A 27,880-nucleotide genomic window follows, 5' to 3' on the forward strand; every position below is an offset into this window, starting at 1 on the left:
ACCTTAAATGGCTGAGAGACATCATAGGGAAAATGCCAGTTAATTCTCTATAGCTAGAGTTTTCTTTTAGCAACATAAATTCTTATGTGATAAGAAACTTCTGTGGCCCTCTCATTGCCTATAGAATAAGTCCCAAAGTCCTATGTCTGGCAATACATGGCCATTTATATCCTAACCTCATCCTACCTTACCAGCCACACCTTCAATTACCCTCCCAACCTCTGCCTGCTCTAAAAACTAAGCCAATCCTCATTTCACAAATACTCAGTGTTCATTCCATCTCTATTCTTTGTACATATTCTTCTCTTTTTCTAACTATTCTTGACATACGTCACCCAGCTCATGGGTGTCTCCCCTGTAAAGCCTAATGTGGCTTTCTGTTTCTCCTGGTCCCTGGTTTACAGTTCTCTTACAGAATATGTCACAAGACACTGTTAATTTTGTATGCCAGCCTCCCTGGTTGTATTAGAAGATATTTTTCCCAGGGCCAGAGCTATAATTTATTAATTCTTGTTCATTTGTTAATTATTATATATTCCATTCCTTGTAAAGTTATTGTGAATAACAAGAACACAATAAAGTTTAATACATTGAATTTTATGAGTCTTCAACTTGTTTATGATCGCTTTATTTTTGGTGTAAGTGAAGTTATTTTATTGTGGGCTTTTTTGTTTGTTTGTTTGCTTGCTTGTTTGCTTTGTTTTATTTTGTTTTGTTTTCCTCCCTGATGTTACTCGTTTCTCTTGAATATGGTACTTTTCAGGGCTGATAAAATACACTTGATTCCTATGGAGCTATTTAGACCTTCTGAGGTAGAAAAAAAATTCTTTACTTGCAAAGTAGTGATAAAGAAGCTTATATCATCATTACTATGGAAAACTCCTCAAAGAGCATATAACTTTGAGGGTCAATATAATTTAAAGGCAATGTATTATGTAGAAAATGCTAAGTATTCAAGATATCTAATAGGTTTTCCCACTGCCTCAGCCTCATAGTATACATTTCCCTTCAGATTCTGTCCATACCTTCCTAAAAGGTTATATCTGTATTTTTATTATAGATCTAAATAATTATAAATTCCCAAACCCAAAAGCGGAACCAATACTCAAGAAATTCAAGACAGGAGGGGCACCTGGATGGCTCAGTCAGTTGAGCATCTGACTTCAGCTCAGGTCATTATCTCACAGTTCATGGGTTTGGGTCCCACATCGGGCTTGTTGCTGTCAGCACAGAGCCCCCTTTGGATACTCTGTCCCCCTCTCTCTCTTCCTCTCCCCCGCTCATATTCTCTCAATCTCTCTCTCTCTCTCTCTCTCTCTCTCTCTCTCTCTCTCTCTCTAAAATAATTAAACTTTAAGAAAAAAGAAAGAAATTCAAGACAGGATTTAATTTCAAAATTTCTTAAATCTATTTCCAACACTGTTACTGGACTGATTATAACTCATTCTCTGAGATTAGTTCTCTACACATTACCCAGAAAAACCAAGCCAATTTAGTTCCTTGATTTAGTCAAATAATCAGTTAAAAAATAATCAGATTGGATATCAGCACCAAAAATCTTTTTCCCACAATATATTTAGTAAATATTAAGTTATTATTTAATCGTCAAAGACATATCCTGGTGCCTGTAGGCCAGACCTTAGCTCTCCACGACTGTGAAAATGGGAAACTTGAGCACCATACATCGAACCCCTTCTGTGTCAGTCTCTTTCTATATGTAATGATGGACCTAGAGAACTTTATCCAGGAGATATAACCTGGTAGGAGAGAGCTAAGTTGTAACACAAAATCACACCTGGTGACTTAACTCCAAAACTAAAGAAAAAGTCTTTATTAAACATGTGGAAACTGTAGATCATTACACCCAAGTCTTTTTCAGACAGAGAAGATTGCCAGTCTTCTCATTTTATTTGATTATTTTATCTTATTTTATAAATACCTATATAGCACTAACCATAGGCAATGTTCCAAGTAGCTTACAAATATTAACTCATTTACTCCTCATAAAAAAATCCTGTGAAATAGGCACAATTATTAGCTCTAGTTTATAGATGAATGCAAGGCTAAGTTAATTGCCCAAAAACTTGCAACTAATAAGTGACTGAACCAGGATCTGAATTCAAGCAGTCTGGTTGTATGATCCATGATGTTAATCTTTTTTCAACTGTCTCTGCCACAATTCCCAGACATCCAGGAGCAAAGTCAAGTTACCTTGAGGGCTCCCTTCACAGGTCCCACGAGTGAGGAGAATTAGCTTACCACTAATGACTATATATCCAAGAGTTGGTCCCACGAGTGAGGAGAATTAGCTTACCACTAATAACTACATATCCAAGAGTTGGTAAGGAAGTCAAAATTGATGTTACAAGGTTGCTACATTCTTACATAAAGATCCTTTTTTTCTTTTAAGTCAGGGTACATACCCAGCCTTCTTAATTTTTTGTACATTTGAGTAACTTATAAGATTATAGTGATAATTATAATCACATAAAATTGACCCCAACACAATTGATTCTCTAAGTTACACTTCTAAGAATGTAAATGTCTTCTCTTGGTAATTTCTTAATAATTTTTAAATTTGCAGACGTTTTGAGCTATCATTGACCTCTATTTCTGATGCAAATGACCTTCTTCCTTTTGACGTTTTTTATTTATTTTTGGGACAGAGAGAGACAGAGCATGAACGGGGGAGGGGCAGAGAGAGAGGGAGACACAGAATCAGAAACAGGCTCCAGGCTCCGAGCCATCAGCCCAGAGCCCGACGCGGGGCTCGAACTCACGGACCGCGAGATCGTGACCTGGCTGAAGTCGGACGCCCAACTGACTGCGCCACCCAGGCGCCCCTGACCTTCTTCCTTTTGAATATTATCACATAAATTATTCAAAAACAATTGCTGTGCCTTCCATGTATTATTTAACTTCAAAGAGTTGTTAGGAGCTGAAACTTCCTTCAGAAGTTTCTGTCCTAAAAATCAGAACCAGTGGCAGTCTTATGAAATCCAGAGAGGTCTGAAACTTTTATACAGGTTTAGTACAATCAAATGGGAGCAGCAGGTGAGTAAGAAAAGAGTTGTGCCCAATTTGATGGGGCTGGGCTTCCCCAAAATAATCAGTAGTTCTTGCCTGAATCTCTGGTAACTGAACTGCCCACATCTGTAGGAGGATTTGTGAAGAAGTGTGCCTTGTAATTTACCTCTAAGCTTCATATTCAGACATTTCTAAACATAAATAAAGTCAATGAAGGAAATAATGGTGTTGGGTCCTACCAGTCTTCAGATTCCAAACAGATTTGATGAGTCAAGAAGTCTCTCAAGGACAGGAGAGAAGAGTTAACAGTGTGGTTTCTAGGGGCCATCAGAGAATTAGAAAAATTTCTATTCCTGGGGCGCTTGGGTGGCTCAGTCAATTGAGCATCGACTTCGGCCCAGGTCATCATCTTGCAATTTGTGAGTTTGAGCCCCACATCAGGCTCTATGCTGACAGCTCAGAGCCTGGAGCCTGCTTCTGATTCTGTGTCTCCCTGTCTCTCTGCTCCTCCCCTGTTCACGCTCTGTCTTTCTCTCTCTCTCTCTCTCTCTCTCTCTCTCTCTCTCTCAAAAATAAACATTAAAAAAATTTTTTTAAGAAAAAATTCTATTCCTGACTCCTCTAACTACACCTTGACTCACAGAAATGAATGGAAACATGTAGAATACATCTATGTCCTCTTAATGACTGAGAAGGGACAAAAGGGAAAAGGGAAGATTTGACAAAGGCATACAAAATACTTCTAGTAATAATTACCTAAAATGATATCATTTGTCTAATAGCATGCAGTGCTAACAAAACTTATAAATACAAATATACATGACAAATTTTGTATCAATGTGTACATGGTATTAGAAGTGCATGGGCATACATGCATATGTGCATACATATATATGCAATTGTGACAATGTGACACGCTCTTGAAAATCATGATGACTGTTCTCAAATCAGTGGAGGGCTACTTCTGGGGGAAGATTGGACATATTCCATGTAGCTCCAAAGAGTAGAACTAGGATCAAAGAGTGGGAATTAAAAGGAAACAAATCTTAGGTTGCCTGGGTGGCTCAGTCAGTTAAGCGTTGGACTCTTGGCTTTAGCTCAGGTCATGATTTCACATTTCATGGGTTTGATCCCCACGTCAGTCTCCATGATGACAGTTCTCTCTCTCCCTCTCTCTCTGCCCCTCCCTTGCTACCTTTCTCTATCTCTCTCAAAATGAATAAACTTTTAAAAAACTTTAAAAAATTTTAAAAATATAAAGGAGAGAAATCTCATCCCCTGTAAAGACAAGAAGCTAGTAAAATATTGTGCATAATTTCCTTTCCTACAAGTTTTCTCTGAGAGCTTTACACTACCTCAACTACAGTTTTCCTTTTTATGGAACATCTACTAACCCTGTTGTTATTTCCTAATGCTGGAACTTTGGAACCAATTTGGCAAATGAAAAAAAAAAGAAATTTTTTTGGGGGTTTCTATAGCTAATGCAAATGTATTATAAATACATAAGGAGAGTTGCTGGTTAAAACAAAGGTCTGATTAATTTTTATGGTGTTTTTAATAAGGGTATTATTTTAAGTTATTTAGTAAATAGTCATATTTGCTTTTGAGGAAGTATAAAGCAATATGTGTCACAAGTATTTAATAGGTTTTCTAAATAATTATATCTTTAATTTCTTGGCAGCCACTACCCGTAAGATTTTTGTAAATAACCAAGTATAATGCCTCCAACCAGTCCCCTGAGGAAAGAAACAAGAATATTATAGCTGCCAACAGCCATCTTCTCTAACCTTCTCTGCCAATAGCCACCTTCTCTGAACTGTAATAAAAACTAAGATATGCTTACATCAAAATATATACAAGTGCACCATTCTGGGCAACTGAAAAGAAGTAAAAATATTACCAGTTGACAAAAAACTCTTCTAAATAATGACAGCATCCTTGATCTTCTCCCTTGTCTGTTTAAAATGAAAATCCCTTCTATTATGTGGGAAAACATAATTGCAAAAGCACTGATTAATATCTGGTTTACCGTAGGTGGAACCAAGAATTTTTTAGGAAATATGTGAAAAGAAATATGAGGAAGACACACTGACACACTACGTATCTCACTGTGAGGCCCCGGGCCCTTGAGATTTCATTCAGTTAATCTCAGTGGGCCACATGCCTCTCTGTGCCCTGAAAGAGTTAAGCGGCCTTCAAACATACTTGTTTTCATCACATTTCTCTTTCCACACTAGGTAAATCAGAGAGCATCAAAACTTTTGTTTGCCACCTGACTTTCCTTAGACTGAAAAAGATTCCCTATTAGAAAGACCAATATTTCAGGTCTCCAGCCCCATGGCACAGTTGTTTGCAGGCAATAAAGCACAGAAAGGGGGTGTTCACTTCCATACAATTTATTGGTGCTCATTTGGGGCTGGGTTATCCATGGGTGAGTAGTTAGGCAGAGCAAACATAAACAGCAGGTGGACCGGCATTTAATGAACATAAACCATTTTTGCCCCTCAGCACACGCTTTAATACCTCATAGAACTAATGCTTCATGGAAAACAGTTTGACAAACACTGGTTTTGTCATTACATGCGCAAACACATACATCCACACTTATACACACACACACACACAAAACTCTAAATAGTACCAATGAAATGCCTAATATATGTAAGTCTAATGACATTTTAGGAACATGCAAATCCTTCTAGTACCAAATGCTAAATCACAAAGACAAGGTAGAAAGTTGGAATAAATGTGTGTCAGGCCTTAATAATAAATATTTGCTAGAATGGCTTAAAATATTCATACTCCTTGAGCCAGTAAGTCCAAAATCTGCCTTCAGGAAAAAATACAAAGCTCAAGTAAATATTTATGCCTCTCCAAGTTTTTATTTTTATTTTATTGCAGTGTTATTTATAATTCCCCCCCCCAAAAAAAAAAAAAAAAAACTAGGAGCAACATAAACATCCAACAATAGGGAAATCAAATAAACTGTGATATGTACATTTATTCCAGCGTATAATTCAGAGATTAAAAATTATGTTTCTTAAAAAATAAAATGTGGGAAGATTTTTATGATATAATGTTTGATGAAAAAGCCAGCAGATTACAAAACTGTACAGACACTTTAATTTCAATGTATAAGATATATGCCCACAGAAAAAGGCTGAGCAGAAACACAGCAAAATATTAAAGCATGTACTTCTAAAGAATGAGATGTTGAATGAATGTTATTTTGTTCTTTATACATTCTAGTATTGACAAAATTTTCCACAAAGACACGTATTGTTTTTATTAGCAAGAAACAAAAATAAATTTCCCTTCCTCATGAAGTTGTCAATAACCATTTCCTGGAGAAGTCACTCTCTACCTTTTAATCTTACAGCATATTGCTTCTCTGATGACATTTTCACAAAATTTAAATGGTAATTATAGACATGAGAGAAAAGAATGTTAAACAGAAGAATGTGACCTCCCCAAACAGCTCACTTTTAAAGGGAGTTTTGATAGTCATGACAACTCTGTGGTAACTTGACCATTTCGGAGGAGAAACTTTCCTGCAGAGCAGTGAAAGGCAATCCCAGTTTTCACCTCTTGGGATCTCTGGCTCCCTCTCACCTCCTTCAAGATGTCAATCAAGTTCCTGATGAACTCGGTAAAAGTGAATCTACAGCAGGCCATTATTAGTTTGCCTTGCCAGCTCTGGGAATGTTAGGCTCTCTGGGAATTAAAGGCAAGTGGTTGCTAGGCACTGCTGGTCTCAGATGTGTGACTTCATTAACTACACATTACACAAGGCTAGAAATCAAGCCCTGGAAAGGACAAATAAGCATCCACATCACAGTCTCTCTTCAGTCAGCATGAAAGGTTTTTGGGGTTTTTTTACCCCTAAACTGAGGGGGAGGAAAAAAAATGTCCTTGTAGCAATTTGGAGGAATACACATTTATAAATACAACAATTAGGAAATACGTTGAAGTCTTTCCCAGCTGCCACTATTTCTTCCATCCAACCCTCTCACAAACCACAATGCAATTGTTGTCTGATTTTATGTGTGTGTTTGAAATTAAGAGTTAAGAACAACTTATAAAAAAAGCTCATTTGCAGCTTCTCCAAATCCAAAAAAAAAAAAAAAATGTTCATTTTAAAAACTGCTTGTGGACAACATCGCATACAAGGTGGAACCCAGGAGACAGACAAGAGATGTGTGAACCATGGGTCACACTCACAGAATAGGAGAGACAACCAAAGTCCTCTTTTGGTCAAAGAACAGCACAAAAGTCTCATTTTTAAATGCATGTATCTCTCTGGCACCCACTTCCTCCACATCTTCCTTCATTATTATTATTTTTTTTTTTTTTTTGGCAAATAACTGGTCTCATCAAAAGTGAGTAGAGAGGATCTGTTTCAAGAGGGTGACATAGGAAGACTGAACTCACCTCTTCCATGGAACATACCAAATTACACCTGTTAATAGAACAATTCCTCCTGAAGAACTGAGGGCTGACAGAACAGCTATGGAACAACCAAAGATAGTGAGAATACCAATGGAACAGCAAGAGAGATAGAGACAAAGTAATAAAGGGAACCCCCACCCTGATTTGCATCCAGTGCAAATCGCTAAGTTGTACACCTAAGACTAATGTTACATTGTGTGTAAACTGTACTCAAATCTTTAAAAAGTGAGTAATATAAACAGAAAGGAATTCCTCTGGGACCTCTACACAAAAGCTTCAAAACTAAGAGAGAGCCATGAAAAATCCATACAGAGAAGGAGAGTTCAGACAAATCATTCACTAATTTTTAAATAATTCAAAATGATTTAAAAATAAAAGTATAATATCCCTTTTAAGATGAAAAATTGAGCTGATGGTGCCCAAAAATTGAAAGAAAAGAAAAAAAGCTAGAAGCAGAAACTAAGCATAAAAATATCACACAAAATAAAACTAATTATAAAGATTACTGATAAGAAAGAGATAAAGTGATCTGATGTATAATCCGTGTTTGTAATGTAGAAAACAAAGCAAGTGGAACAGAAAAAATTCAAAAGTATCACAGAAGAAAACATTATTGAAATAAAAATTAAAACTGAAGATTGAAGTGACTCACCAGAAAGCAAGTGAGAAAAGTAGACAGTCACCAAAATTAAGATGTGTCCCTGGAAAATTTGATATAAAAATCTGATGCAAAATTAGCAACTTTAAGATACTATATTTAGGGAAAGTTATAAAATTACAAGGATTAAAAAACAAATCATAAAGGATTCAGGAAGAAAACGCAAGATACATATAAGCCTAAGCAAGGAAGTAGAAGAAAATGTGAATTTGCCAATTAGTTTCTTCACTTTCATGGTACTATCTAAAGTAGAAACATGGAATTAAATATCAACAAACAAAGGAATAAATGACTACTCTAACTTTAATTATTCTTTAGCTTTAGGGAGATATTTAAAGACCCAATCAATCTCTTGTGTCCTAGAGAAACATTCATCTGAAGCCTTTTGCTTCAGATAATTCAGCAATTCCTTTCTATCTAAGAGGATTGTACTTTTGTTAAATGTAATTAAAATTAAATTTAATGCTTCAAAACTGAATGTATAGCGTCATCCACTTATTTTTCTAAGATACCTTTAAAAATACATCTGTATATATGGAGAGAGAGAGGTTTGAAATGATGTTATTAAATTTTGGTTATTTTTTGGTTGTGAAATTTGAGCACTTTTTTTTTACTTTAATTTCTTCTTTATTCTTTGCAATACAGCTTGAATTTTTAAAGAGAATATTTTTAATGAAATAACAATTACATGTGGCACCTGGGTGGCTCAGTCAGTTAGACATCTGACACCAGATTTTGGCTCAGATCATGATCGCACACTTGTGAGATCAAGCCCTGCACTGAGCCCCATACTGACCATAGACCCTGCTTGAGATTCTTTCTCTCTCTGCCTCTGCCCTTCCCCACTCACACATGTGCAAGCATGCTCACATTCTTTCTCTCTCTCTCAAAAAATATAGAAGAGAACAATTATGTATTAATAAACAAAGAAATAATAATAATTTGAAATGCTTTCTCTAGGAAAAATAAATAATTTACATGCATTTAATGTATCCAGCATGAGGGTCCCATCAATCTCTGCTGATAGGCGTCATGATCACAGGCAATAACTACATTGAGGACTCTATACAAAGAACATCACTCTAAGAATCACATCAGATGAAAGCACAGGAAATTCAGGTGTCAACTCTCTACACCTTTCAAAGCAAGGATTAAAAATATTTGCTGCATCAATGCTTTTTCTCTTGGCCCCTTTTAGTCATTCATTCATACAGTATTTTGAAGTACATTGGATCATTTTTCTTTCTTTAGCTATGTCTATTCAGAGAACTGAAACTGTCCTAGAAATAGCATACTTTGACATTAATCTATACTTACAACAAAAGAGAGCATAGGTTAAAAATCACAATGAATTGTAGGAGTTTATTTTTTTAAGTTTATTTATTTATTTTGAGAGAGGGAGTGAGCAGGGGAGACTCAGAGAGAGAGGAAAAGAGAGAGAATCCTAAGCAGGGTCCACACCTCCAGTGCAGAACCCAACACAGGGCTTGAAGTCATGAACCGTGAGTTAATGACCTGAGCTAAAACCAAGAGTTGGACACTTAACCAACTGAGCCACCCAGGTGCCCCTGTAGAAGTTGATTTTTGATGAATTCCACTATCTGTGGTTACAATTGTGGTACATCAAATAAGCATACTTTTCTTAATCTTTTAGCAACATTTGTGGCCATAATTCTAGCTAATATGGGGAAAGCCTCCTAAATGAGCTTCCTGCTTTCCAAATCTGTTCTCTTCCCCAAACCCTATCCCCATTTATCGTCTACAGTGTATGCCATTCTAGAATGAGCTTTCTAAAAGTCAATTGTTTCTTTTACCTCCATTATTAAAATTCCTTAATAAATACCCACCATCTTTCCTATGAGATCCAAAGCCTATCATGTCATAGACAGTTCTGACTCCTGCCTCCCTTTATAAATAAATTTTAGAGAAGGGGGCATCTGGGTGGCTCAGTTGGTAAGCATCTGACTCTTGATTTCTGTTCAGGTCATGATCCCATGGTTAGTGAGATCAGGGCCCTGCATAGGGCTCTGTGCTGATAGTTCAGAGCCTGCCTGGGATTCTGTCTCTTCCTCTCTCTCTGTCCCTCCCCTGCTCTTGCATGTACACACTCTCTTGCGTTCTCTCTCTCTCTCTCTCTCTCTCTCAAAATAAGCAAACAAACAAAAATAAATAAATAAATTTTAGAGGTGAATAATGTCTCCAAGTTTTCTTGACGAAGGATTTTTCCTATTCAGAGGACCAGAATTTCCCCACCTTTTACTCAATCCAGCCCAGTGGAGACAGAAATCTGATTAATAAATCTTGGAAGAACAAACTGGAATGGGCACAGTGAGCCTCACCCTTCTTTCTCTAGACAGTAAGATATACATGGAAAGCATGATTTCTGCTCCTCCTCCAAGTCTCTGTCTGCCCTGGTCCTTAGCTTCTTTGATTGGGCCAGGAAATCTAATATGTCTGGGCTTCAATTACTGAGCTCATTTGGCTACTAAACCTAAAGCCACTTGCTCAACCCAGCTCTGTCAGTTAAAAAAAAAAAAAAAAAAAAAAAAAAAAAAAAAAAAATATATATATATATATATATATATATATATATATATATATATACACACACACACACATATATATTATGCCTCTATTTGCTACTTTTCTTTCCTTTTATTTCTCAACTTTTTCACAATCCTGGCTTGGGAGAAGGGTGCTACTTACTGAATGTGTCCCCAAAGGCCCAATGAAGTTTGCCTTTCACTGAGGATTTATGCTTTGCCCAATACTGTATAGGTGGGTGCTGTAGCAGGGGTTATACCATTTAGTCATAACAGTCCCCACCTCTCCACAGCCTCTGCCATTTGGCCTATGGCTCCCCAACCCCCTAACCTCCCATATCCTCAAGCTCCACATTGTAGGTAAGGGAAGAGCTCCTCATCTGATTTGTAAAATAATAGTAAGAAGGATATCTCAGGGTAACCAAGAGACAGAACTGATAAAGTGTTTCATATATGGTAACTTTCCTATGAAAAGTAAAGTTCAAACAATATTTGGTTATCATATATACCCTCTTGAACTTTCTGCCCACTTAAGGAAAATGGTTCTGAGCCCTGAGGCTGATGTTTCTAGCTTGCTGATTAAGGATTAGATGATAAGGAGATTTCCTGACTAGTTAAACTATCTCTGGGGAATTTTTAATACAGAGTTCCTGCTTGGGAACAAAAAAGCATATTAAATCTTTTGTTATTTTCCCTGGTGTATGATTTTTCCTTGGTAAAAATGAATTCTATACTCCACCATGATAAAATACCTCTAGACCTTGACCTATGGACAGATAACATTATATGTTTCTTTTGAACAGTTTTTGCAAAGGACCTAATCTCTCCTGAAGCAAATTAGAGAAACATACTTATCAAAAGTAAGGCAGTGGGATTCCTAAAAAAAGAATTTCATGGCTAGGATGAGCACTGGGTATTATATGTAAGTGATGAATCACTGGGTTCTACTCCTGAAGCCAATACTACACTTCAAGTTAACTAACTCGAATTTAAATTAAAAAATAATAATAAAATAAGATTAAATTAAATTTAATTTAAATTAAATTAAAAATAAATGAATTTCATAAAAGAATTTACTTATTATTTGTATCCCCTAAAGTACATTTGGAGGCATTATAGGAAAGGGAGAAGTTGTGTTGGTCTGCCTTGTTTAAGAATAATTTCCTTATTTCATTATTATCCTTTGTTCCCATAAAATAAATGTGATTGCATCATTACATGGTCAGTGCCTGAAGTTTCAGTCCACAGTGGGAGTTCTCCAAAATCTCATATAACACCATATTGCTGTGTTTTCTGATTCTGAGTCCTATTTTTTTTTTTTTCTGTTCTGTTTGATATAGAATTGGAGACAAAAATGACTCCTATTAGCTCTTGGAAACAAATGTCATTAATTAATGTATCTACAGAGCAATAAACAGATGCAAGTAAAAATAAATTTTTTTGTATATTTCATTTTTTAGGCATTATTGAGTATAAATATAAATGATGAATAAATAAAAAAGGAATGAGGAAAACTACATATGCATACTTTAAAATAACATATTAAAATTTTTATTGACATTCTAAAACTTTTAGACATGTGCCAGTTTTTAAAATTTTTGTAAAAACTCCAAATAAAAGACCTATATTTAATGACCCTATTAAAGTGTATCACAAACTTGAAATGTAGTATTCATATTTCATTAATTTTTTTAAAAACATTAGAGAGGAAATTGATAGGTATAGCAGTCAGCTAAATAGCTTCTAATTTGTAATAAATGAGACCAACCTCTTGCAAGGAAATACAGCTTCAAAATCAAATCAATATCCCATTTTAGCTAATTTTTTCTCCATTAAAAATGAAATTAGTAGTGTCAGCCTGCATGCCAATATTTCAACTTAATCTGAAAGTGCTACTTTCTGAAAGTAGAATGTTTGTCAGTAGCACCAAAATGGACTGGGAACTTGCTATCAGGTTAGCCATCAAGTCATCAAGTCTTTTATTTCTTCCAGAAGAAATTATACCTCTCTAGTGAGAATACAATTTATTAACTAGCATCTAACAGAAGTAATCAGATACACCTTTCTTAGTCTCAGTCAAATTACTGAGAAGTTAAATATAAATCCTAAATTTAGTATTTAGTCATACAGCCACAACCGTTGCATTTGCAAAAAATGGGCTTCTAGGCTAGACAAAAACAATAAATATGAAACATAACCAAACTCATTACCTAAGTCACCTCAATCAATGGCCAGGACTGCGGTGGCAAGCCACAATGGCAGAACTATCAGCCTCTCAATATGGCTGAATAAGCATCAAATAGACCACATCCCAACCTAAGCAAATCCATGACATTTAGATCAGAGCTACACTCAATGGCTGTGTAAAAAGTGTTGGAAGATGATTATGCCAACACTTAACCTGTTTGGTATGAACTAGAATTTGCATAAAACTATGCATGATATTGTGTTGCAAATAACACATCTACACTACACGATGAATCTAAATTTCTCAGGTTGGACTGAAAAGCTTGAGGTTACTTTTCCCTCTTGTTATTGATCTAATGTCAACCTCTCTGAGTTTATTTCCTGCCAAAATGTGGCCAAGTATTGGGCAGGTTAGGAAGCTGATGTTTTTTAAACACTGGGCTTCATTGAGAAAGAGTTCCATCAAAAATCACAAGTAACTGTTCATAATGTCTCATGACACTAGAGAAATAATATTCACTGAAATTAAAGGGAGCCCGTCTGAATTTGGTAATAGAAAATGGTTTTAAATGGATCCTCTATAAACCCTTGAATGTTTCTGAGTAGGAAATACTCCATAAAAAATACCAAAAGTTAAAAAATAATAATTTACTGTTACAAGAAATGAATTATTTTACTTGTCTTATAGGCAGTGAACTTATGCTCAGCTTTTTACTCTTGTTGATCTGGAAAGAAAAGAACTTGACTGATCTGTTCTTACTCTTGACTCTTCCTGCCTTCATTTTCTAGTTTGAATAAGAACCTCTTCTGCTGAAGTGTTTAATACACATATTTGTATTTTTATGATATGCTATTGAAACATTTTCATTCACCCATTTGCTTACTCTAAAAACAATTTTTGTTATTGGGCACCTGGTCATTGTCAGGCAATGCCTTGTTATCTAGAAGTTGTGTTTTAGAAAATGCCACCTGATCAGGGCCGGTACCTACTTTGTGGGTGCAGTATAAATTGAAAAATGTGAGGTTTCTTGTCAAAAGTGATTAAGAATTTTAAGAGCACTACCCAAAGGCAGGGCAACTACACAGACTGCAAACCCGCGACACATCCCCACATGTAATTTTTAGCACTGAGCCTTCTTTACTCTTTTCCAGTATGAAAAAATATCATGATTGATGTGCATTTAGAATGCTTCAGAAATTGTGGAAAAAGCAGATGGGGAAACCAAACCTTCACTGGAAGTATGTGTATTGGTACTTTTTACACATTTCTTTATTTATTGAATTCAGAAGCACAAATTGCCAGGAAGGACCGGTAATGTGTTTGCATAATGGTGTTATCAAATACTTCATTTTTCTGCTTACAGAACTGAATACTTACTTCAGGGACTAAGAAGCACAAGATGTAGCCTCTGTAATTTGATTCTAAATCCCATTCCACATTAAGAATAATACCTGCCTGGGTGGCTCAGTCGGTTAAACGTCCGACTCTTGATTTAGGCTCAGGTCATGATCTCACAGTTCATGGGTTCGAGCCTACCTCTCTCTCCCTTTCTAAATAAATAAATAAATAAATAAATAAATAAATAAATAAATAAATAAAACTTGAAAAAAGAAGAATACGTTTTTCTGATATGGATAAATAGCTAATTAAACAGCCTGTCTACAAGACCTGTAGTGTCAAGTACACAGGTACTGCCAACTGTAAGCACAGCAGAGGAAGACCTTTACCTCTGGAAAACACATCATAGCCAGAATAAGGTTAATACAAACTCAGGGAGCCTGGGTGTCTTAGTCAGTTAAGCATCAACTTCAGCTCAGGTCATGATCTCACAGTTCCTGCGTTTGAGCCCCACATCAGTCTTTGTGCTGACAGCTCAGAGCCTGGAGCTTGCTTCAGAGTCTGGTCTCCCTCTCTCTCTCTCTCTCTCTCTCTCTCTCTCTCTCTCTCTGCCCCCCCTCAAAAATAAATAAAAATGTTAAAAAAAAAGATTAATATAAACTGGATTTGATTAGTTCGACAATATTTAATTGAGCACCTCCAGTGTATCAGGTACTCTTCCAGGGGAGTCAGGTTGTACAGCTTTGACCAAAGCAGACAAGTCTTTGTCTTCATGGAGCTCAAGTTACAATAATTGTTGCATAAAAAATAATCCAAAAGTTGACACCCATGTGTGAATATGTACCCTTGCTTTACAACGTATTTTAAAAGAATTTCCTCTTCTCAGGCAAATACCTTTACTTCCTGTTTGTTTATTTACTTATTCATTCTCCCAAAATTCACCAAATTAAGATCGAGGCCCTATGCTAGGATTTAGAGTTGGGGCTATAATTACATAGTTTCAGTTGTAAATTATGTGATTATTATAAGAAAAGTAACTTTGCAACTGGGCTTCTCTCACTATTTTCCATTATCTATGCCTTCTAAAAACTTAATTGTCCTATCCAGAGATTTCAAATATATAGCATCTAGAACACCATTCTTCTCTTTTTGCTCAAGACAAAAATCACTATGAATCTGGTCTTTTTTCCGACTGAATTTAAACATAGCCTCAAAATTCTGCAAAGGTTAACCCCTCAGCTTTCCACAATCAATCCTATAATTGTCCAATGAGGTGAAATCTATTTGCCATTGTTGGTTGAACCAAAACTTCAAAACCCACAGTTGATTTCTGAGTTGCCTGGGTGGCTCAGTTGGGTAAGTGTCTAACTCTTGATTTCAGTTCAGGTCATGATTTCATGGTTCATGAGTTTGGGCCCCACATTGGCTCTCAATGTTGTCAGTGTGGAGCCCGCTTCAGATCCTCTGTCTCCCTCTCTTTGCTCCTCCCCTGCTCACGCTCTCTCTCTCTCTCTCTTTCAAAAATAGATGATAGATAGATAGATAGATAGATAGATAGATAGATAGATAGATAAGAGTGCCTGGGTGGCTCAGTCGGTTAAGCATCCGACTTCAGCTCAGATCATGATCTCAGGATTTGAGCCCCGCGTTGGGCTCTGTGCTGACAGCTCAGAGCCTGGAGGCTGCTTCAGATTCTGTGTCTCCCTCTCTCTGCCCCTCCCCCACTCATGCTCTGTCTCTCTCTGTCTCTCAAAAAAAAATTTTTTTTAACGTTTATTCATTTTTTTTAGAGACAGACAGAGCATGAGCCAGGGAGGGGCAGAGAGAGAGAGAGACACAGAATCTGAAGCAAGATCTAGGATCTGAGCTGTCAGTACAGAGCCCAGCGCAGGGCTCGAACTCACAAACTATGAGATCATGACCTGAGCCAGAGTTGGATGCTTAACTGACTGAGCCACCCAGGCGCCCTGAAAAATTTTTTTAAGTAAATAAATAAATAAATAAAAACATTAAAAAAAACCCCACAGTTGATTTCTGAATGGTAGGCACAATATTTAGGAAGAATGGCAAATCTACCAATAAGTTGTATTGCTGAAGGTAAGCTAACTACCATAAGTAACAATTCCAAAATCTCTGGCTGAACACTGTAAAAATTAATTTTTTACTCACTTTACAATTCTAAGCAGAATGTCAAAGTGGCCATGGCTCTAGTCTATGCAGCAATTCAAAGAACAAGTTTTGTTTTTGCTTTTCCAATCTAATGTCTCTATTATTCCCTGCAGCCTTGAAATCTTCCACTGAATCCTCCTTCAAGGCTGTGTGAATTGATACAGGATGTGAAGGATGATAAGAGAGCTTTGTGTCAGGCCTCTACTGGGCATATTTTATTTTTGCCCACATCTTTGGTCAGAACTCAATCATATGACTATGCTTCCCAACTAAAAGGGAGACTGGAAAGTATAGTCTATCTATGTGCCTAAGAGAGATATAAAATGAGGTTTGGAGAATATATAGCATATCTCTACCACATCAGCCTCAAGCAGGATGAAATGGTAATGCATTTTATAAATGTGAACTTAATTTACCAGCAATAAATAATTCTCACCTTGTAGCACTCAGCTACTTAATAATACTTTAAACTTGTTAATGACCGGTACTTCTAAATTCTGCTAAATCTGTTAAGACACTCCATTGTCATGAAAATACTATTATTACTTGGACCAATAGTTACTGTTAGAAAATTTTTGTTTGCAATTTTATTACAGTTATGATATTTTTGTGGTCTGTTTTTTAAATTTTTTCTGTATGAGCCCATTGAACTTTGCCGTCCTATGTAAACACTGGTCCAAATTCGAAGAAAGCTGTGTCCTTTCTAGGTCAATCTGGGTTTTCAAATTCAATGGAGTTCTAGGAATCTGGCTTGATATTCTTTATCTGGGGCTAGTTAGGCCTGTCAACCTGTAACTGACTACTTGAAGCTTCCAAAATATTATTCCCCAATTTTCTCAAAATTGGAATCTGAGAAATGATAGAGTATATTGATGCACATTTTGAAATCCACAGACCACATTTGGCCCTTTTAACTTTTTGGTGGAGCTCAGAAATGGGGCTTGGAGAGGGCCAAATTCTACTATTTTTCAGCCTTTAGAAATGACTTGTTAATCAATATTTTACAGCTCTATTCCTTGGGTCTGGCTATTAGGGAAGAATATGTTGATTGAAATTACTGGGCAAGCAATGTAAGAAACGATCTGCTCAGTGTGGAATATAGGAGAAAAAAAAAACAGCAGGTGGCAATGTGTATGTGACAGGCTGTTTTCAAAATAAATAAAACATAAAATACTTCTATGGCCATTGGCAAGAGGAAGAAAAGTGGCTGATGAAAATCATATGTTCCAACATAAGAGGCCTGGGGAATAATATTTTTTAGATTAAAAACACTGCTGATTTTTTCCCATTTGCAATGGGAAAATCTTGGTTTGAAGAATACAATATCAAGAGTCCTGATATGATACAACACATTTTCAGTTAAGTGGTTTAGAAAGCTAGTAAAGAGGCAAAATACAGCAATTTCAAAAATAAATTTTAATTCATTTAAAGTGTTGAGAAGTCTCAACACTTCTTCATGATAGCATTTTAATGTAGTTCTTGAAATTTAATTCAAAAGAGAAACTCTTTATTCACAGAGAAATAATAAAAGAAATAGTACATATATTTTTACAGATACTGAATTTCCTGATTAAATACATAATCAGTAAAATTTGTTTTATTTGTTTCAAAGGATAATTTTTCCTGAGTTGACATTCAAGCAAAGCAGTGAGCTTACAACTGATCCAATCCAATGTCTTCATCATAAAGGCAAGAAAACAGATAACTGGAAGAGTTAAATATTTGCTCAAAGTCACAAAATGAACTTCTACAACTGAAACTAGAAGGTAAGTCTACACCACGTGAATCCATAGTTCTTACTACTGAAAATAATAAGCTCAGGATGTTTGGGTGGCTCAATCAGTTAAGCATCTGACTTCAGCTCAGGTCATGACCTCATGGTTCGTGAGTTCAAACCGGGCACCGGGCTCTCTGCTGTCAGCACAGAGCCCACTTCAGATCCTCTGTCTCCTCTCTCTGTGCCCCTTCCCGACTTGCTCTGTGTCTCTCTCAAAATAAATAAACTTTTAAAAAATCTTTAAAAAAAGAAGAAAGCAAATAATAAACTCAGGAGAGATTTTTTTTTAAGTATTGATTTGTGTCTATAGCCAGCAGGTGATGGCAACTAATTACAATTTTTACATATTCTAATTTGTACATAATTAACACTAAATTACATTTTAGGTATGAACTGTAATTCCAGATATACAAAATAAAATGAATACCAACTCATTAAATCTTTGCCCCTATTGTTTTAAGTATAATTACCTAATACCTATGCAAATATGGAATAGATCATTTTAACACACACAAAAAAATGTGAGGATCCTGATAGTTAATATTAAAGACTGGGATAGGTCATCCACTGTTCAAAATTCAGAGACATGAATCTAAGAGGCTTGCATGATGGAATGTAGTCAATTTAAATAGTTATAAGCTATAATAAGGGTTAGAGGAGAAAAATTAATATAATAGTTACTAAAATTAGGGAAACTAATATTAGTCTTATAAACTAAATCACTTCTGTAGCACAGATATAAATTATTAGCCAGGTACACAACACATTTACAGGGATGGGATTAAATTCTTCAAAATGCAATAATAGAACAGAATTCCTCTGAAGTAGTAGCAACTAATGAGAAATGGAAAGAACTGAAAATGTACCTTGCAGCAAATCTGTATGGCACTCAAATCCAATATCTTTGTTTATAAAAAACATGTTCCTTACCCTTGAGGGCAAATTCTTTAAGGAGTTCATGGTCTATTTGGGGAGACAAATGTGTTTGAAATAATAAGTAACACTTCTCACTTTTCCAGTATTTCTGACTCACTCCTCCATTTGTGCAATAATCTGATCTTGCAGTATATAATCTTCAAGGAAAACTGGTTTACTGTAGAAAATATAAATATTTTTAAGTTTCAAAAGCCTAACTTCTGACAGGACTCAGGGCAAAGGAGAAACCCAATGAATTAGACCTGAATTTACTGTCCCAAAGACAGAAGAAAAACATCCTCGGATTGAAAGAGAAGAAATTAAGTAAACAGGAAAGGAAGAAGTAGTTAGTTATAAGAGATGATACGTTTGTTGAGCCTAAGACAGTGTAACCAGGCCTCAGGGAATCCTGTTGTTGAAAGAAGAATTAGTATTCAGAGGCCACCTTGCCTCAGTGGAGTTCCAATTTAAGTCATTTTATTCTGTAATATACGTGATAACCTCAAAGAGCAGCTGCATGCCATTGTGATGGTTATGGACTCCACAATTCTAGGGGATTACTATTCACATAGATACTGACATGAATGGAACCCTCTGGAGTAGTGTCACCATATACAACAACCCGAGAAGCCTTTTGGAGCCAAGGTAGCCCTTGAAGACTGCCCAGTCCTTATCCATGGTACATCACCTATGCTGAGACGTCACGTTATCTATCCTTCTTGCTAGTATCTGGTGACCTTCTTTGATTGCTGTCAGCACTTCAACCACTGACCATAAAATAGGCTGCATATGCCCTAAATATTTACTTAGTCCACCAAACAACCTACCCTCCATTCAATATTCAACTGAATATTGAATTCAAAATTCAACTACAAAATGCTATAATACCATTATAGACAGAAGAACAAAAGCTTGAAAAGCCTGTATTGGTGGTGAAGGATCGGGAAGATTTTTAAGAACTGTCATCTAAGTTGAGTTTTAAAAGTTGAGGAAGTTTTGCAGCTTGCTGATAGTTTACTATAACAACAAAAATAACAATTTTTATGTTCTTTTAAGTGACAATCGTTCTAAATGCTTTGGAAAAAAATAGTATGGGATAGTGATATACCATTTAAAATAAGAATATACACATTGAGGAGTTCCTGGGTGGTTCAGTCGGTTGAGCGTCCAACTTCGGCTCAGGTCATGATCTCGCAGTTTGTGAGTTCGAGCCCCGCGTCCAGCTCTGTGCTGACAGCTCAGAGCCTGGAACCTGTTTCAGATTCTGTGTCTCCCTCTCTCTCTGCCCCTCCCCCACTCATGCTCTGTCTCTCTCTCTCTCTGTCAATAATAAACATTAAAAAAATTAAAAAAAAAAAGAATATACACATTGATTAAAAATGAAGTCTTTGGGATCAGGCTGCCTAAATTTGTATCCCTGGTATCCACTTCTTAATAGCTCTGGAATCTTGGGCAAATTTCTTACCTTCTATGTGCTTCAGTTTCCTCATCTATAAAAAGTAATGGCATGGGAGATATAAAAAAGATGCAAATCAAACTTCTAGTGATGAAAACTACTATATCTGAGGTAAAAAATACACTAGATGGAATAAACAATGATTTGGACATTACAGAAGAAAAGATTAGTAAAATTGAAGGCATAGCACTAGAAACCATCAAAAATGAATCAGCAAAACAAAAACAAAAACAAATAAAGAGAACATCAGTGAACTACGAGACAGCCTATGAAGTGTATGATGTAATTGTAAGTAGAGTCGTCCTTAAAGAAGAGTGGAGACAGAAGCAATCAATATTTGAACCAATGACTGAAAAATGTCCAAATTTGACTTAAAAATATATTTATAAGCTTATAGATCCAAGGATCTCTATTAACCCCCAAAACAAGAAACAAATAAACAAAAAATACTATCGAAGCACATCAAAATCAAATTGCTTAAAATAATGATAAAGACAAAATTTTAAAAGCAGTCAGAGAAAAAAGACACAGCACACACAGAGGAACAAAGATGAGAAAGAATGACTACAAGTTTCTCATTAGAAAAAATACAAGTTGGAAGACAGTGGAGTGCTGCCTTTAAAGTACTGTCATACTAAAACAAAAATATCTTTAAAACTGAAGGGGAAGTTAATGTTTCTTTCTCAGATCAGAAACAGGCAAGCATGACCACTCTCACTAGTTCTATTGAAATTTGTCTTAGAGGTGCTAGGACGTGTGGTAAGACAAGAAAAGTAAATAAATGGCATACAGATTAAAAAGTAGTAAGTAAACTATCTTTATTTGCAGATGACACAATGACCATGTAGAAAATTCTATGGAATCTAACAGAAAGCTACTAGCACTAATTGGTGAGTTTTGCAAAATTGAAGGATACAAGAAAAATACATCAATATCAATTATATTTTTATATACTAGCAAAGAGCAATCAGATATTAAATTTTAATGCCATTTGCAATAAAATAAGAAATGCTTAGAAATAAATCTGTCAAAAAATATGTAAGACCTATACACCGAAAACTAGAAAGTATTGCTGAGAGAAATTAAGAAGACCTAAACAAATGGGAGGATCTACCATGTTCGTGGAACAAAAGATTCAACATTGATAAGATGTCAATTCTCTCCAAATGGATCCACAGTTTCAATGTAATCCTAATCAAAAGTATAGCATGCCTACTTATGAAGATCAATAAACTGATTCTAAAGTTCATGTGCAAATGAAAAGGACCAAAATAGCTAAAACAACTTTACATAAGAAAAACAAAGTTTGAAGACTTAGATTTGGAAGTTCAAAAGTTGCATAAAGCCACGGTAATTAAGACAGGGTAGCACTAGTGGCAAAACAATAAACTATGCTCAATACTTCACCCCACATATAAAAATTAACTCAAAAGTTATTACAAACTTAAATGTAAAACCTAAATTTAAAAACTTCTAAAAAAAACCATAGGAGATAGTATTTGTGACCTTGACCTAAGCAAAAAGTTCTAAAATATAACACTAGTGGCATAACCCATATTTTTTTAACTGATGAACTAGACTTCATAAAAATTAAAATGTCTGCTCTTTGAAAGACACTGTAAAGATAATGAAAACATACCATAGGTTGAGAAAATACTTGCATACAGAAAATATTTGCTAATCATATGGGATTAAGGACTTGTATCTAGAATATATATGACTTCCAAAACTAAATACAAAAACAATTTGAATTAATTAATTAAAGCAATAGTTTGAACAGACATTTCGCCAAGGAAGAGATACAGATGGCAAAAAAGAACATGAAAAGATGGTCAGTATCATATGTCATTGGAAAAAATGCAAATTAAAGACACAATGAGCTACCACTACATACCTATTAAAATTATCAAAACTAAAACACTGAACATATCAAAGGTTGGCAAGATGTGGTGCTACTAGAACTCTCATACACTGTTGTTGGGAATGTAAAATGGTAGAGTCACTTCAAAAAACAGTTTGGCAGTCTCTTAAAAAATTAAATACCCACCTATCATATGACTCACCCATCCTACTCCTTAGCGTTTACCGAAGAAAATGAAAGAAGACGTCCATAGAAAGACCTGAGCATAATTGTTCATGGAAGCTTTATTTGTAGGAGTTAAAAGCTAGAACCAATCCAAACATCCCTAAATAAGTGAATGGATGAACAAATTGTAGTACATCTATTCAGTGGACTACTACACAGCAGGAAGAAGATGTGAACCACTGATACATGCAGCAACAGGGATGAAATGCAAAATAATTATGCTGAGTAAAACCCAGATTAAAAAGAATATACAGTGTATGACTCCATTTACATATAGTTTTTGAAAATAGTAGCTAATTTGTAGTTCAAGAAAACAGAGTAGTCGTTGGGTATAGGCTGGGGAAGGCAAAAGGGAGGAAATTCCAAAGGGCATTAGGAGACGTTTAGTTGTTTTTTTTTTTAACGTTTATTTATTTTTGAGACAGAGAGAGACAGAGCATGAACGGGGGAGGGTCAGAGAGAGAGGGAGACACAGAATCTGAAACAGGCTCCAGGCTCTGAGCGGTCAGCACAGAGCCCGACGCGGGGGCTCGAACTCACGGAGTGTGAGATCGTGACCTGAGCCGAAGTTGGCCGCTTAACCGACTGAGCCACCCAGGCGCCCCTGGAGACATTTAGCAGTAACAGATGTGTTCATCATCTTTACTGTGGTGATGGTTTCACTGTTTATACCTAGGTCAAAACTTATCAAATTATGTATTTTAAATATGTGGTGTTTACTGTGTGCCAATTATGCTTCAGTGAAGCAGTTTAAGGAGATAAGAATTTATAGCACCACCAAGACGACGGTGGAAAGGCACAGTAGAGACAGATTTCTGCTTCCCAGAAAACACAACAATTTTTCATAAATTCATAAAGTAGAAGCCCTCAATCACTCTCTGCATACATGACAACTATGTAAGGAGACACACAAATACACATATTTTCTTTTTCAATCACCTAGCTGCCAGAAAGGTAATATAATGCCAGGATAAGCATATTAAACCTTCATTAAATACAAAGACGTATTCTTTTTTCTCATGGTAGCTCACTGAAAATTAAACACATGCTACTGGATGTGGCCTGTCATTCATCCTGCTGCTATTGTGGGAGTTCTCAGGCAGCTGAGGCCACAGAGGGCAAAGATGCCAACAATTTACATATCATATTAAGCATGTGATGACAGAATTGCCAGGCAACTTTAATTTTCAGCCAAAGGTGCAGAATAGAAAAGGAAAGTGCACTTAATGTGTTTCATGGGGACATATACATGACAGAGCGTTCCAGAAATTCCGTTGTTTAAAATAAATATATAATCTGGATAAAGTCTCAAAAAACTGCAATGGTGTTGCCTCTGGGAAATAGAAACAAGACAATAAAAGAAAGGCTTATGTTTGGGAATGGCTTTTTATATGCTTGGAAGTTGATGTCATGCGCACAGCATACATTTTCAAGAGAAAAATAAATAATAAAAATATTTAAATGAAGCACAGCTCTGCCACCAGGATTGTTGTCTCTGGGTCAATGCCAGGGAATGGGTCTGGCACTGGAGCTCCCCTCTTCAGGTCAAAATAGCTCCCTCTCTCTCTCTCTCTCTCTCTCTTTAATCTTAATTTAAGTTTAAATTTTTATTATTTTTTAATTTACTGCTGCATCTACAAATTCTATTTGACATATTAAGATGTTGTACCACTTGGAAAGATAATTGGGGAATGGTGGCTGGTAACCTTCTAATTACAAATGGGGGTGAGATCTAAATTATTAATATTCAGTGTCTAAATTATAATATTCAGCCAGGGTCACACTGGCTATAATAGTTGTGGAAACAAAGGTTAATCCAATAGATTGTTTTTTCATCTGTAACTTCAGGGCTGGCTTTATCCTTGTGTGTGGTTATAGCTAATTTACATTCACTTGGCATCTTTTGAAAATGTTCACTATATACTGCATTAATGTCAACTGTTTTCCATATAGAAAGAAAATGTTAACTGTTACCATCTTCAGACATGTCACTGAAAGATATTTTTTCTCTATCATTTAGTAACTTTGCATTCTATTAGAAAAGTTTCCAAAATGTTAGCAGGCATCCATTATCAGGTCAAATACCTTTTACTTTCAATTTTTCATATGTATAAGTGAAGAATGGTATAAATATTCTTTGTTCTATTTTCTTCTTGACAAATTCTACTGGATAAAAAACTGCTAATATTTAAGAAAACCTAATTAGAGATTTTATACATGTATAAGCACTCATAAGAAAAGCAGCATCTGTCTTTAGCCACTTTTTTAAAAAAGGAAAGAAAGAAAAAAGAAATTAAAAGAACATAAGAGACATATGTTAAATTATTCTTTACAAATCTGCATAAACTCAGGTTATACATAATAATGGTACAATCTCCTTTACGGTTCCTGTTAACTCTTTTTAACAATAATATATTTTCAGCAATGTGTTGCTTTTGTTTACTACATCATCAAAGGGACCTGGGTATACAAATCAAATTGGTCAATGGCTAAAGTTCAAAGAGCAATTATTGGGCCAAATCTATTACCAATTATTCTCAAATATACCTGGCTTCAAAACCAGACTTCATCACTGACTAACTCTGAAAATTTGAACAACAAACATAAGATCTATGGCATAAGCATCTATGATACTCACTTCTCTCATCTATAAAATGGGACAGTAACCTAGGCTTATTGTAAATTTTAAACTAGACTATTTATATAAGATGCTTGGTATATGGTAGGTATTCAATTCATGTTCTTACCTTACCCTTCAGAATTATAAGCAGCAGACCCAACTCAGCCAGTATTCTAAAAAGGAAAAAAAAAATTGAAACATTTTCTGCTACTGATTCAATCTTAACAAATGTGTTTGGTTTAATGGGTCAATACTAGATCACACACATATGTTTATACAGTTTATGCAATCAGTAACTAGGTCTTATGCATTCTATTACTGGAAACATAGTTTCATAACATCATTCTCATAAATATATGTATATTTATTTATATAAAAACTTTGTGGGAAGTAGTTCCATATCAGCTACATAATATGATTTTGTGTATGTTTGAAAATAGTTTTTAAGTTATATGTTATTATTTAAATACCAAAAGACTTTCTAAGACCTAGAAAACCATTCACAATCATTTGAGCATACTGAGACAGTAAAGGAGTAATTTCACAGAGTTAGGTTGAGAAGTCGCACCCTGGCTACCCAGAGATTTTAGCACCTTGGTTAAAAAAAAAACAAGACCCAAAGTGATTAACTGGTAACCCGAAAATATCCTTTATAAAGATATTCTCCAACCAACTGTACAAAAACATACCCCATAATGAAAACATACTTTATAAATATTCTATACACAAAAAAAAGCACGGATACTCATCAATCTTAAACAACCACAATTACACCGTTCTTAATTCAACAAACTTTTATTGGTGCCTGTTAGGTACCTAGCTTTGGAGACCCACTCCAAAGAATCCACTTTCAAAGAACCCACTTTCTAGTGGCTAAAGCTGTTACGCATGTAAACAGGTCATTGTGGTAGCAGGCAACTTATGTTGTGATGAGGCAGACACTAGACTGGTATAAGAGGGGCACCTGGCCCTAAGTCTAGGCATGAGGAAGTCTTTTTCTTTTTAAGTTTTTAATTTTAATTCCAGTAGAGCTAGCATACAGTGTTATATTAGCTTCAGGTGTATAATACAGTGATTCAACAATTCTATACATCACCCAATACTCATCACAACAAGTGCTCTCCTTAATCCACATCACCTATTTCACCATCCCCACACCCGCCCCCCCTCTCATTAGCATCAGTTTGTTCTCTATAATTAAGGGTCTGTTTCTTGCTTTGTTTCTCTTTTTCCCCCTTTGTTTGTTTTTTAATTTCTTAAATTCCACATATGAGTGAAATCATATGGTATCTGTCGTTCTCTGACTTATTTTGCCTAGCATTATACTCTCTAGCTTTACCTCACACCTGTCAAAACGGCTAAAATAAAAAACACAAGAAACAACAAGTGTTGGTGAGGATATGGAGAAAAAGGAACCCTCATGCACTGTTGGTGGGAATGAAAACTGGTGCAGCCTCTGTGGAAAATAGTATGGAGGCTCTTCAAAAAATTAAAAATAGAACTACCCTGCCATCCAGGAATCACACTACTGGGTATTTGCCCCCAAAATACAAAAACACTAATTCAGAGGGATACATGCACCCCTATGTTTATTGCAGCATTATTTTCAATAAGCATGAGGAAGTCTTTAGGGACAAGATAGTGCCTTAATTGTGTCCTAAAGGATGAGAAGTTAGCTAAGCCCAGATGCAAGTAAAGGGTCATCTAGGCAGACACCCCAGAACCCTATCTAAATAAAGAGCGGGGTTCTGGATGAAATGCAAGTGAACTATTTGAAAATCTGCCTTGTTGATATTAGTAAGGAAGCATTAAAATGAAGCACAATTTCTTCAGTCTGACAAACTATTCCCTTACCATCTTGAAAGTGTAAATATGAGCTGCTGTAATCCTGACTGAAAATGTCACCACAATGCAATTCAATCTTTATTAATCCAAAATTGTCAGGTAGCATATTTCAGGAAGCTGTATAAACAACCACCAACAACCAATTTGGCAAGCAAAATTAGAAGATTTACTTCATGAAGAGAAAGCTTGGCATGTGTTAACTAAAGGAAGAGTATGCATCCAAATGAACTCATTAACAAGAATCTAGCAGCTGGCAGATTACCACTATGAAATGAAGGGCCTATTGAAATGTAAACCACAAGAGAAAAGAGTTGGACAAGTGGTAAAAGGCACAAGAATATTTCCCCAAAATATTCCAAAATACATCAATTGGCATTGCTTGATTTAAAAAGAATTATACTTCCCTCAATACAGGAAGTTCCCATATTAAAAGAGAGGTCCAGTTTTATACTTCCTGCTTTTTACATTCACTAAATTGGACTTTATGTATTTAGGGTCTAGATGTTTTTAGACTCAGAGCATCAACCATTGTAAGTGACCAAATCAATCCAAGTGTTTTAAAAACCCATAGGCATAGATATCCTGTTCATTAGAGAAAGAATGTTATCAGGATAAAATCTGAGGTTTTCTCACATCTCTAAATCACCATTGGCACTTACTACCAAATTTCAACCTCAAAACAAATATATGTCAGTGTGTGGTACTCCCAGTTATCAGTGAATACTGAAGGTTCCCCTTTACCTAAAAATCACACTCTTTAAATGGTCCCTTTCTGTTAGATGACTAGATCAATAAAGAGATCCTGCAGT

The 27,880-nt window shown here is 35.7% G+C and overlaps 1 protein-coding gene across 1 annotated transcript in view; it reads right to left on the reverse strand.

Annotated features, from left to right (window-relative positions):
• ARHGAP24 (Rho GTPase activating protein 24) overlaps positions 1 to 25,373 on the reverse strand; it is a 654,421-nt gene extending 629,048 nt beyond the window's left edge. The window contains exon 1 of the mRNA XM_019465261.2: positions 25,354 to 25,373. The gene's annotated coding sequence lies outside the window, so the exon portion shown is untranslated. The remainder of the gene's footprint in view (positions 1 to 25,353) is intronic.
• Positions 25,374 to 27,880: the final 2,507 nt, after the last annotated feature.

The sequence above is a fragment of the Panthera pardus genome, unplaced genomic scaffold (assembly GCF_024362965.1).
Source record: "Panthera pardus isolate Hobbes unplaced genomic scaffold, ASM2436296v1 HiC_scaffold_13, whole genome shotgun sequence".
Lineage (NCBI taxonomy): Eukaryota > Metazoa > Chordata > Mammalia > Carnivora > Felidae > Panthera > Panthera pardus.